Consider the following 12,155-nt stretch of genomic DNA (forward strand, 5'->3'; position numbering starts at 1 on the left):
TGCAGTTATTACAGGTCAGGTTTATATAATTTTAAAAAGCAGTTTGAATTACAAAGTAGTACGTGTTAATTACCTTCGGTAACGGTGTATCTGGTAGATACGATTCTAGCCGCAGATTCTTTCACGTAGAATTATCCCCAGGCGTGAGACTAGATCTGGAAACTTTTTGCCACTGCATCCCTGCGCACCTGGGGGCGGGCGGCATCACGACACTCCGCCCAGGCGTCGTCCGCGTACGTGCCGTCATTGAGATCACATAAGCCCCAGCCCGGCACGCCTATGTCAGTTTTCTTCTAAGAACTTGTCTGCACCACAACGCAGAGCCACCAGACAAAAACTGTGGGAGCACAGGAACAGTGTGCGAAAGAGTAGAAAAAGAGGAAGACGCCATAAGGACCAGTGCAACACTGCAATGTCTAAAGGCAGGGGCAGAAGAAGAACAGAGCAGAGCCCTGAACAACCACCCTGCCTGTACGTAGACAGCCACCCCCCTTCCTTCGTATACAAGGAACATGTGTGAAAAGTCATTACACATGTAGCAGGCCTACAACCCCCATGCAGAAACAAGGAGGGGAGCCAGTCTCAAAATGGACAGGAACAACCAACCTCCAAGCCACCCCGGCATAGAGTGCAACCAACCCCCAAGGAACAAGGGCAAGGCATGACCAGATGACCCCAACTCAGAGGTTAGCAGAGGAGCCAGGATCCCTAGCAGCAAGAGGAAGGGAAGGGAGGGGAGGGCAGAAATTGAAGGTAAACCGCCCCATACCTGGAACAGCCAGAGCAGCGGTGTACAGGAGCACTGTAACCCCATCCTCCAAAGAACCAAAGAAGAGGAATGAACAGCAACAAGACAGAACCACCCATCAACAGCAAAGAAGGCACTCACAGGAGACAGCCCCCCACAGGGAGGCGAGTACCGAAGACCAACCCAAGGGTCCTCGCAGAACGAGGAGGAAGGGCGGGTCATGAAGAAATCTGCACCTAGAATCGTCTCTACCAGATAAACAGTCACCGAAGATAAGTAACTTGTACATCTGATAGAGACTACAAGCCGCAGATTCCTTCATGTAGAATAGATACCGTAGCAATACCCACGGGGAAGGAGGGTCTGCAGAAAGACCCCACCAGCCTAGACAGGACAGAGGGTCCCACAGGGGACCAGACCTGTGGACCAGGAAAGTACCCTTGTCCCCTCCAGGCAAGAGGACCCCCACAGCTGAACACCACTGACCCCAAGAGGGACGTAGGAAAGAAGACTAAAGAGGCCCATACCCAAGGCAACAGAGCTTCCATCCAATGCCAGGACAGGCAGAGGAACAAGAAGAAAAAGAGAAGCCTAGAGGGCCCAAGTAAACAAGGGAAAGGAAGGGGAGCCCACCCAGAGGGAAGGCAACAGGCCCGCCAGAATGGCACTGATAGCCATAAGCCGCCAGAAGAGAGAAGAACAGCCCGGGCCCCCAGGAAAAACAGGCAGGAGACGCCTGACAAGGAGGACACAGAAGCATCCCAGCCCTCCGGACAGGAGTAGGAAGGAGAGGAAATGCCCAGACACACCCCTACAGGGGGCCTCGCACACTACCTCAAGAAGCAATAGCATCATACAGAAACGCCATGGAGAACAGGCACCCGAAGGCAACCAGAACTCCCCAGCAGAGCTTAGCTATATAAGAGCTACCACTACCCCACATAGGGTACCTTAAGTTCCAAGACATGGGAACCCTCTTTGGAAGAATTTCCGTAGCACAGGAAACAAAAGAGCCACGGGAAAAACACCCCGCAAAAGGCTTGACAAGCAGCCCAAAGAAAAAACAGAAGGCCTAATCTCAGGGCCAAGTCTGTGTAACAACTCCAGCAAAAACACTCACAGTGAACAAAGGGCCGTCCAGAAGCCAACAAAGCCAAAGTCCCAGCAAGGAGGACTCAATGGGCAGAAAACCCACTCTACAGCAAGAGCAACCGTTCCAATAAGGTCCAGAACCAGCTCAACTCAGCAGTCTGTGAGGGGAAGGAGGAGGAGGAGGATAAGGCGAAGGAGGAGGAGGAGGGAGCCCTGCCAGGAACCTTTGGATGTCGGAGTCAGCCGGGGCATGGAACAACAGGCTGCCATCAAACGGAAGATCAATGAGCCGCTCCGAAGCCAAGCATGGCGATGGAGGGCAAATCAGGAATCCATGGCCCTGCCCAGCACCTCCGAGATGTCCAGAGCGGAGCGGGGAATAAATGCTGCTAGCTCCCGGCCATTCAACGCATGATGCCGTAAGTACACCTGAACAGTCTCTTGGGAAGCTGAGGATGCCAGGGACTCAGCCGAGTCCCACAAACAAGAGGAGGCCCAAGCCAGTACACACAAGGTGTTAAGGGACCACAGGGCTCCGCTGGTCAAGGCGAACATGTTGCGCCCCCAAGAGCCTAGTCAGCGGACCTCCCCGGACGTCAGAGTCAACAGTCATGGCAGGGAGTGAAAAGCAGTCCGCAAAAGTGGACTGGCGGCAGAGGGTTGGGGGAAAGACATGCCGGGTCACGCGGCACCGGAAGGTGCCGGTGCAGAGGTGTTGAGGCACCGGATCCCCTGAGGCGGGACGCCTCCAAGCCCCTGTCAGGGAAGAAAGGAGCGAACCCCCTCTTCCCACCATAGCCCTGGTGGAGAACCTCCAAGAGATGGTCCGCCGGAAAGTGAGCAATTGGGTCATCCATACGCAGAATGCCCATAGCTGTGGACACCACATGAGCGAAGGCCGCACCGCCTCCATAGGGCCCCGCGGTGGAGAAATCAGGTCCTCTGTGGGCGACACCAAGCGGGCCAGGCAAAGGCCAGACCTGGAAGTCAGAAGGAACCGAAGAATGGGGGCACTGCCCCTCCTCCAACAAACACCTCTGCCTCAGAAATGGCAGGGAGCCGCCCTTCGTCGACACCAGTGAAAAAGACGCCACACACCAGTCTCCGGGGAGGACACCACAAATATGCAGCTGACCTCTGGAGAAGAGGGAGCGTCTGAAGATGAATCCGCAGCACAACCCATGTGTGGAGCCGTAGAGTCCGCCATTTGAGGCAGGGCGCCAACACCATCCGGCGCCTAAGGAGACATCGGATAGGGTATCTCCAAGTCACACCGCGCCAGGGACTTGAGTGGAGATGGAGCCGAAGTGGCCAAGGGGCAGCGCCAGAACAATGCCGACTCAACCTCCACCGAGGCAGCTGCCTGCATGGAGGAACGAGAGGGACCGGGGGAGTGACACAAAGCCCTCCGTCAGGCTCGGCCCAGAATGTGGCGGAGGTGGCCCGGCAGCCCATGCGGCGGCGCCAGGGATGATTCAACCATCGACTCGCCCTCTGACAAGGCAGCCACCTGCGGGGAGGGACGAGAGGGGCCTGGAGGGGGACGAGGGGTCCCCACCCCACCACGACCTAGAGCTAGATGAGGAGAGGTCACCGACCCCTGTGGCGCCGGCCGGAGGAGCAGGCACCGGTCCGTGGTGGCGTCAGCTCAGCCATGGACGAGGCTTTCGCCTGCCCAGAGAGCCCCATCCACGAGCCCCGGTGACCTCCTGTGACACCACAGGGACTCCAGCGGGAGTTTGTGGCAAAACAGAGGCACCGTGGTCTGAAGGAAGGACCCCCGAGGGGCCCCACCAAAACAGCACCACATCCTCCAAGCCTAAATCCGAACCAGTCGGCGCCGAGGCCGGAGTTGTCAGCGGTGCTTCTAAAGGCCCAGCGCAAGGCAAGGGATCCGCTGACGCCCCAGGAGGGGAAGGAGGATGAGACGCCAGCAAGGCCTGCAAAGCCGCCACGTATGTCTCCTTCTGGACTCTCGACGCCCAATCACCGGGAAACGGTGAAGCATCACCGGCGGAGAGTCCACGCCCCGGCAGGCTTAACACCAGCCCTTGGGGACAAACTGCGACACTTACCCGCCAGGGGAGCGACGCTCGTGCGACATCGGAGAAGGGCGAGGACGACAGCAACAGCCATATCTGAAGCTGTCTGCCCAGGCTGACCGAGGAGAGGAAGCCAACTTGGAGAGACGTGCCGAGAGTAGTTTCATCTGGCGCTCCCGCCGTGACTTCGGCTTCAACTGTTGGCACACCTCACAATCAGTGGTGCCGTGATCCTCCCCTAAACACCACATACAAATGAGGTGAGAGTCCGTCGCCAACATAAGACGCCCACACGTCGTGCAAGTCTTGAAGCCCGAAGGCATTCACACACTGTTCCACTAAACGAAGAGACAATGATGAAGAAAACAAGCATTTGCAATGAAATAGGTCTCGCATTAGGAAAGTTTGAGCTATAGGTATTGTAAATGACACATTTTTTTTTTTTTTTTTTGGTTTTGAAAATAGCGAAATTAATAGCTTTGTCATTTACAATGCCAATACTTTTAACTTTTCCAAATGTGACACCTATAGAATTTGTAATGCAACATGTTTTGTATTTACGTGACTTAGATGTATTGATATTACGAATAACAATGGCTTTTAATTTTTTTAAATAATAAATACTTAAATAAAAGTTATTGTAATTTATAACTTTTGTGAAGATTATGTTCAGTGTATTTTATTGTGACGAAAATCCAAGAACAGAAGTGAAATATTAACATCTTTTTGTGATATTTATAAGAAAGCTTGAAACATTGAGAGAACATTTTTGAACCAGTTGTTGTTCAATGGTTGCACAGATTGATGCTGTGGTGGCGATGAGTGATGTTGTGGTGGCGACAAATGATGCTGTGGCGTTCAGTGATGCTGTGCTAGCGCAAAGTGATGTTGTGGTGCCCCTGAGTGATGCTGTGGTGCCCCTGAGTAATGCTGTGGTGGTACGATAGATAGATAGAGGGAGAGCGATAGATAGATAGATAGAGGGAGGGCGATAGATAGATAAATAGAGTGAGGCCGATAGATAGATAGATAAATAGAGAGAGGGCGATAGAAAGATAGACAGAAAGAGAGCGATAGATAGATAGACAGAGTGAGGGCGATTGATAGATAGACAGAGTTAGGGCGATTGATAGATAGAAAAAGTGAGGGCGATCGATAGATAGATAGAGTAATGGCGATAGATAGAGTGTGTGCGATAGATAGACAGAGTGTGTGCGATAGATAGATAGAGTGAGTGCGATAGACAGATAGAATGAGGGTGATAGATAGACAGATAGATAGAGTGAGGGCGATAGATAGATAGAGTGAGGGCGATAGATAGATAGATAGATAGATAGATAGATAGATAGATAGATAGATAGATAGATAGATAGATAGATAGATAGATAGATAGATAGATAGATAGATGGATAGATAGATAGATAGATAGATAGATAGATAGATAGATAGATAGATAGATAGATAGATAGATAGATAGATAGATAGATAGATAGATAGATAGATAGATAGATAGATAGATAGATAGATAGATAGATAGAGAGTTGGAAAAGGGGGCGGGTGGAAGAGAGCAGCAGATCAGCACAGGAGAAGAGTAGAGAACAGGGACTTAAAGAAGGAGGTGGGTGGAAGAGAGGAGCAGATCAGCACAGGAAAATAGAACAGGGAGTTAAAGAAATAGGCGGTGGAAGAAAGCAGCAGATCAGCAGAAGAGAACAGGGAGTTAAAGAAGGAGGCGGGTGGAAGAGAGCAGCAGATCAGCAGAGGGAGAAAAGAAGAGAAGCACAAGTTACTTACCTTCGGTAACGATATATCTGTAAGAAACAGTAGTTAGTATTAGATTCCTTACCTTAGAATATCCCCAGGTGTCAGACTGGATCCGGAAAAGTACCCCTGCGCATCGGTAGGCGTCGTCTGCGGTTCGGCGTCCGTAGTCGGCGTCGTTGGCGCCGGGATGACATCTTCGGAGTACTTAGACGCCGCCCTCATGCGCTGACGTCAGTTCTTATACACAGCTTTTCCGTGCCAGAAACGCAGAGCCATGATAAAAACCAACACTGGTGCCATGAAAACTAGGGCCCTGAAAGGGGAGGACCTTAACCCTAGATATTCTTTTGCAGAACGGGGAGGATGGGTGGGGGGTAAGGAATCTAATACTAACTACTGTTTCTTACAGATATATAGTTACCGAAGGTAAGTAACTTGTGCATCTGAAAGAAACAGGTTAGTATTAGATTCATTACCTTAGAATAGATACCCCAGCAATACCAACCCCGATGGTGGGTCTGCAAACCAATGATCACACCAGAAAGTCCTGGAGAACGGAACAGCCGAAAAAGCCATCTCTCCGAACTTGGCTGTCCAGGCAGTAGTGTCTTGTGAACGTGTGCAGCGAGGCCCACGTAGCTGCCTGACAGATGTCCTGCAAGGGGACTCCCCGACCCAGGGCAGTAGTAGCCGCCGTGGCCCGAGTGGAATGGGCATGTAGCCCTACAGGAGGCTCCTTTCTAGCCAAAGAGTAACAAGCCTTGATGCACAAGACGACCCATTGAGAAATGGTCCGTTTGTGCACCGCCCGTCCCTTCTTAGCGCCCACATAACCAAAACAGAGTTGGTCATTCACCCGGAACTGGCGTGTGCGGTCCAGATAGAATGAGAGCGCACGTTTTGGGTCCAGACGGTGTAGCCTCTCTTCCTCTTTCGAGGGATGCGGAGGCAGAAAGAAGGTGGAAAAGGTGATGGACTGCCCAATGTGGAAGGCTGTGACTACCTTGGGCAGGAAAGAGGGTCGAGTCCACAACACAACTTTGTCCAGATGGACAGAAAGGGAAGGAGGTTGAGAAGAAAGAGCCTGGAGCTCACTCACTCTCCTGGCAGATCGATGGCAACCAGGAATACCGTTTTAAGAGTAAGGAGACGAAGAGGACAGTTATGAAGTGGCTCGAAGGGAGAGCACATCAGATAAGTCAGAACAAGGTTCAATTCCCAGTGAGGCATCACAAAAGGAACAGGAGGGAACATATGAATGATTCCCTTAAAAAACCTATTTACAACTGGGGACTTGAACAAAGACGGTTGATCAGGGAGCCTTAAGAAGGCGGAAATGGCAGAGAGGTAGCCCTTTAGAGTGCCCGGAGCAGAGCACTGCTGGGCAAGAGAAAGAAGAAAGAGGAAAACCTCTGAAAGAGGGGCAGAAAGGGGATTCACAGCCTTTGCTGTGCACCATGCCACAAATTTGTTCCACCTGCAGGTGTATACAGATTTTATGGAGGGACCCCTGGAATCACATTACAGACTCCAGAATGCAAGTCAAATGGTCTCAACTGCCGCCGCCAAATCTCCACACATGTAAGTGGAAACTGGACAGGTTCGGGTGGAGGACCGTCCCCTGCTGCTGCGTCAAAGGTTCCTCCTGAAGAGGCAAACAAATCGGGGGATAGACAGACATGCTGAGTAGCTCAGGATACCAGTATCTTTGTGCCCAGTCCAGAGCCACAAGGGTGACTTGGGCCCGGTCGCATCTGATCTTCTTCAGCACTCTGGGCAGAAGTGGTACAGGCGGAAAGGCGTACAACAGACCGCAGCTCCACTCGCGACGAAAAGCATCTCTGAGCGAGTGCCGCGCAGAACTGATGACATTGCACGTTCTCTTCTGTGGCGAATAGATCTAACCAAGGCTCTCCCCACTGCTGAAAGAGGCCTTGCGCCACGTCCGAGTTTAGAGGCCATTCATGATCCATCACGCACCGACGGCTGAGTTTGTCCGCCCTGGCATTCAGGTAACCTGCCAGGTGTTAAACCACCAGGGTCACGCCCTGATGTTCCAGCCACTGCCAGAGGCGCAGAGCCTCCTGGCATAGGGTCCACGACCCCACCCTGCCCTGTTTGTTGCAGTACCACAGGGTGATGGTGTTGTCCGTGAACACCTGCACTACACTCCCCCAGACAGAGGGGAGGAATGCCTTCCGTGCAAGCCGGATCGCCCGCAGCTCCAGAAGGTTGATGTGGAGCCGGGACTCCGCCGGAGACCAGAGGCCTCTGATCTCCGCCTCTCCCATGTGGCCCCCCTACCCCAGGAGGGACACGTCTGTCACAACTACGTGCTCCGTTTGGGGTAGGCAGAGGGATCTGCCGCTGACCCAATCGCGGGCCGTGAGCCACCACTGCAACTGTCTTGCAGTGCCCTCCGAGATCAAGACATGGTCAGACAAGTTGCCCTGATGATGGGCCCACCGAAACTTCAGGTCCCACTGCAGAGCCAGCATCTGCCACCTGGCGTGATGCACCAGAAGGATGCAGGAGGCCATCAGCCCCAGAAGCCGCAACGTCAACCTGACCGAGACTCGGGATAACGGCTTGTAGCGTAGTTCCTATTTTCCCAATGGGCCCTGCGCATTGGAATAACATAAACAGTAGTATCGACGTAGAAGTGCGGATCTTCCAGGCCTCTACTGACTATGCTAAACTTAATTGGGTTTGTTACCAACTAGCTCAGAGGTCACTGGAAACTTTCTTGACTGAAATGGGAAGTGATCAGCTTCCTGGCACAGACAAGAAGGGATTCAGTTTTCCAACAACCGTGCAACATGACAACTTTGCTCCTCAGATCAAGAGTCAATCTCTAGGGTCGTGTGAAACAATAGACAGTTATTTTACTCAGTCAGGTTGGTACAGTTTACTTTCACAATTTGTAGAGAACAGAGAGACGGGCGTTTTTCAATAAAGGGTTAACATTTATTGAACAGTCTTTCTTCTTGTACAAGAGAAATGTATTGCCATAATTGCAAGACTTGTTATTATAAAAAGTATGTACAGTAAGATAAGTATTGCGAAATAATACTGTAAAAGCATTGATATGGTTTCTTAGCCATACAATGGTTTAAAAGTAATAAAACATATATACATTCATATATACATTAGGCTAAAATACTCAACTGGTGCTTCTAACTACGCCTACCCCAGTGTACCTGACCTAAGCCTAATACTTGGGAGAGGAGTAAGTAAGTAGCTTTAAGTTAAGTTGGTTTTGCCAAGGTTTGCTTCAAGAATTCTCTCTCAAGGGTTTAGTCAACACCATACCTCTGGAATAGAATGATGGAGGTCTGGTATCTCCCTCAGGGCTCGATATCCCAGTCACCCGCAAGGGTAGACCAGAAACGCTGGAGCTGGATTTCTCGGCAGGAGAAAGGCAGCGTCTCTTCTTCAGCGCGTCGAGGAGGAGAAGGAGGGGGGACAGCGTCCGCGGGCAGCTTGCATCTGCTGGGCTCTTGCAGAGGACGGCTGTTCAGCTCCTAAGTTCACCACACCATCGTTCGCTAGTTAGCAGCGATAGCAGTAGCGATAGCAGCTATGATATCTTCAGCATAACAGCAGCTTCAGGTGACGGGCAACAGGGGCCTTGCTTCACCAACAGCAACGAGACAGCAGCAGCAGCGAGATAGCTGGCAGCATCAGCTTCACCAACAGCAACGAGACAGCAGCGTTTGCTTAAGGCAACGTTGGTAATATTTATACCTGAAAGGTGCCTTGTTTGACGTAAGTTTGCTGGTCATAAGACGTCAATATAGATGTCACTAGGAAGTGATCGTCTATCAGTGCTCATTAGAGTTCTATTACTAATCAAAACACAGCAAGCGGGGATTTCCAGGTTTGCTGAGTTTTTATCTTGTTGAAGAACTCAGAGTGTTAATCTAGGAATCTCAGATAGTGACTTCTGCTCTGTCATTGCACTAATTGGTTGCAAAGGAAGTGGCAGAGAAAGCTATTCTGGAATGTTGCTCTGTTCGTGTGAGGCCAGAGATGAGTTACTGAATATTGCACTTGAACGGTTATGCCAATATAGAGAATAAATGGATTTATAGCCGAATAGGGGCATAAGGTCACAGTATCGATCAGGATCCTAGATAAGCACGCAACACCCACTCCACGAATTCATGTCCATCAAATTACTAAAACTAGAGCAATATGATGCATGTGTAATATTGCCCACCCCAAAATACATAAATGCATTTGAAATAGGCATATATTTCAATTCAATTCAATTCAAAAGTGCTTTATTCGAGTATTACTCATAAAAGCAAGACAAACAAACATATAATTAAAAAATCGATTAAATTTACATACTCAATCAAACAAGCACATGCACATTTTGACAAATTAAAAACAATGCACACATTTTTTAAAAAAAATTAAAAACAATGACACATCATATGTACAGGTGCAAAGATCATTACCGTCGGCAAAAAGAGACCAGAGGGGTGATATTCATAATAACAATGTAAATATCCCCAGAAAATCATTACATTAAAAAAGAATTCATTACATTAAAAATTCAACGTTCAAGCCAATGACACATTGCATAAACAGAGAATAGACAAAAGTCTAGCAGTCTCTGATCAGCTAAAAGATTTACAGAGAATAAACATTAGTTTAGCAGTCTCTGGCTATTTACTAAGCAGTTCCAGAGAATAGACAAATGTCTAGCAGTCTCTGATCGACTTGATGGCAGTATTTAACTTGCCAACAGTCTCTGCCTTAAAACCCACGCCCATCCCAGGTACTTTGCAATTGCAATATTGATCCATTCTTCAGTAGTAGATTTTACTATACGCAGTGCCACCATACTACTTTTTGTACCTAAATTCCTACACATAGGAGCCAACCAGGCTTGCCTTGGGGCAGAATATACTGGGCAACAAAACAGGAAATGACCTAGGGTTTCTTTTCCTACCCCACAGGCTGGACATAGTACTGCCCCCCCTGATTTCCATTTAGCTGTTAAGTTACAGAGGGGGAGCGAACCTACCCTCATTTGAAATAACAATTTCCTGTCCAGGGGGTTCATTATATAGTCCCAATACTTTTCATAAATGGGGAACATTTTAGCTTCTAGGTAGCCAGTGGTCATAGTCCCGCTGTTGGTGTTAAGTAAGCTCCTATTAGCTACGTGTTCCCAGAATATGTCTTTTAAAACAGTCTTAGAGGGAAATATAGCCCCAGCAGGATCTGTCCATAAGGCATGTAGTCCTAAATTAAACAGTGCAATCTTTAGTGTTTTAAACCATCTGATTTCATTGCAATGGTCAGCTTTGATGACATCAGAGAACCCTTCCGCGTAATGAGAGAGCTCTGGTGTAGTCCAAAGTCTACGCCAGAATAATATCGGGCGCAGTTTGGCCTTTTCCGTAAGTTCTCTTCTACCTAACTCGTAACGCAGGGGCAATAATGGGCTGCTCTGTGGGGTACCCGTCAACGACCTCAGAAATTTATTTTCAGATAGTTGGAGTTCGTGGAGGTTTTCATACCCCCATAGCTCCGCACCATACAAAGCAGACCCAATTGCTTTTGCCTCATATATTATCAGGGGCGGTTTAATAGGTTTTGTCATTGACTTCCTATGCTCCTTAATTATAGTGCCAGATAGCTGCTTGTGCCTTAATGTAGCAATATTAAGGTGTTGCTGCCAATTATTGTCGTTGGAGATCAGGATCCCCAGATAGGTGAAGGATTTTACAACTTCGAGAATGCGGCCACTCATGGTAATGTTCGATTTAAAATTTCTGTGTGGGTTAAAAGCCATGAGTTTTGTTTTGGACGCATTCACCTCAAGTCCGTGGTCGGTACAGAACCCATCAAATATTGCCAATGCTTTTTGTAAGCCACTGGGGGTTTTTGATAAAATTAAAGTGTCATCGGCGAACATTAAAATGGGGACTTTCTCCCCAGCGAGAGAAGGGGCATCCACAGCCCGAGATTGCATGCGGGAAACAACACCATTAATAAAGAGGGTAAACAAAGTAGGGGCCATTGAACATCCCTGCCGAACCCCGCGCTCAACAGGAAATTCGGCAGTGTCGTTCCCATATCCTCCCCATCGTATTTTGGCATAGTTGCCCTCATGCAGTCGCATAATTAAAATCAACAGATCCCCAGGGACCCCTAGTGTCTCAAGCACTTCCCACAGTTTCGCCCTCGGTACCAGGTCGAAGGCAGCCCGCAGATCAACAAATGCTGCATACAGGCTGCCTCCGCCTAGCACCACGGTCTTCCACTGTATTAGTTGGAAACGGAAGACTTGATCCACAGTGCTGGTTGCCCTGCGAAATCCGGCCTGAAAGGGGGATAAAATGTTGTGTTCATCAACCCAATCGAGCAACCTATTGACAACTACTCGCCCCACTATTTTCTGGATGGTGTCTATTAAACGAATGGGGCGATAGTTACCGGGCTGTGCCCGATCTCCTTTCTTGTATATAGGGATGATTACAGCACCCCTC

The sequence above is a fragment of the Lissotriton vulgaris genome, chromosome 8 (assembly GCF_964263255.1).
Source record: "Lissotriton vulgaris chromosome 8, aLisVul1.2, whole genome shotgun sequence".
Lineage (NCBI taxonomy): Eukaryota > Metazoa > Chordata > Amphibia > Caudata > Salamandridae > Lissotriton > Lissotriton vulgaris.